Here is a 1,953-nt window from a genome sequence, read left to right as displayed (position 1 = left end):
CTCGGGATTGGGCCTAATTCTTCAAGGTTTCTGATGAGATCGTTTTACGATAACCAATAAAGCAATAAAGAAAACAATATTGTATCGCGGTATCGCTTGTAGTTTTTCCTGCTAAAGTTATAAATTTATTGGGGCCTCGCTCGAGTTCAGCCTAACAAAATGGCTGACAGCAAGTAATAGGCTACACGCAATGCCCGAGACCTTCCCGGAAAGAGTCAAAACGTGAGACAGGAATAAAAGAAGAAAAAAAGAATTTCTCACGATATCAGTGGCAACATTGTTAAATGGGTCCAGATGCACTCGGAGCACTTCTGATGTATACAGATATACCGACACACGATGCCCGATCGCCCAGGGGACGAGGAGCAGGAAAAATCTCGACTGAAATGAAAATAATTTTCCGGCCTCCTCGTGAAATGCCTCGTGTTTCTTCGGCGGCGTTCAGGATTTGGTAACGCGTGTCGCGTGACAGTGTTTATAAATACTGAGAGGCCCAGAGATTTGTCTCGGGCACGGTCGGCCGGTCGCGTGGCAACTCTTAAAACCACGTGCGCCACCACGCAGCCCTGGGAGTGCGAGTGCGGAAGAGTTCCAAAAGGGTGACTTTCTTACGCGGCTACGAAGATAGACGCCGTTATTTGCGGCGACTAATGATGCCTGAGCGGCATCCTCGAGCTTCGGCTGTCCTTCCTCGGATGCTGCGCCATCTTCTCTCTCTCTCTCTCTCTCTCCCCGTTTTATTCTCATTGTCGCTCGCAGGCCTGTCCACCGTTTTCTTTTTCCTTGTCTTCGCGTCTTCTCCTTCATTTTTTTCCTCCTTTCTTTTCCGCCGCGAGGGTGCGGAAGCACAAGAAAAAAATGAGAATATATAGGGGGACAAAAAATTGAAAAAAAAAATAAAAAATAAAAAAGCAAAAATATCACAAAATCTGTTTACGTAATACGAAACTTTTCTAAAGAAACACGAAATCAATGAAAAATTATGAATATCAGATCATTTTGCTTACCCAAACCCGTGGACTTGCCTGACTGACCTGTCCGCGTCGAGGAGTAACGTGGCTGTTGAAATTGTCAAGTGCGCTCAGCGCCTGAATGATAATCGCCCGATTGGATCCGCTCCTGGAAAGATGGTCCAGTCTGAAAAAAATCATCAGGCAGCATCAATTCCCACACCTGTAGTACAGAATGTCCACTCGAGCGTCCCTGAGCAGTGAATTGAGATGTCTTACCAAGAAGTCAATTGTTCCCCAAAGGTATTAAGACAAAACGTCAAGACGAGAGTAAAAGAATAATTTGGAGAGTGGAGAATCAGAAAAAAATTCCAAGTGTCTCTTCTGGGAACAACATATCGAATCCACATGTGAATGCACCTTCTCTAGTCACGGGATACTGACTAGTCCCTGTATCAGGTAGTCATCCAGTCTTCCAGGAATCATTCACCGACCCCCCGTACGTAGCCATACGGTAATAATACATGGTGAATTTTTTTAGAAATTTTTCTTTTTTTTTCTTGAAAATACGAAATAAATAAAAAATAAGTCTACAAACTTTTAAAGTATCGCCGGGTGATGCATAGGAATATAATATATATGGAGAGGGCATGGAAGCGTGATAAGTATTCACTATATGTATATATATATATATATATATATATATATATATATACCTGTACGCGATGGCTGCATCACACAAATGGCTATGGAAGTGAGAGAAATGCATCGAGGTAAATACGGCAGAAGCAAAGTGCAGTGCAATAAGGCGCATATAGTTGGCTGCGTGCAACGTGTGCGTTTCACGCCTTGGTACAAGCTGCGCTTTTAATCATTTCTCATGGTAAGTACCAAGGCGGTTCGTGCATGAGCGAGCATAAGTACTCGCGGACCACGTTGCACGTCGAGCGTGATGTATTCATTTTTCTCCTCCCACGTCGCCCCCTCCCCCCCTCCCCTCCCG

The sequence above is a fragment of the Cephus cinctus genome, unplaced genomic scaffold (assembly GCF_000341935.2).
Source record: "Cephus cinctus unplaced genomic scaffold, Ccin1 Ccin1_scaffold2085, whole genome shotgun sequence".
Classification (NCBI taxonomy): domain Eukaryota; kingdom Metazoa; phylum Arthropoda; class Insecta; order Hymenoptera; family Cephidae; genus Cephus; species Cephus cinctus.
The sequence above is the reverse complement of the archived record's forward strand: the minus strand, read 5'-3'. Positions refer to the sequence as shown.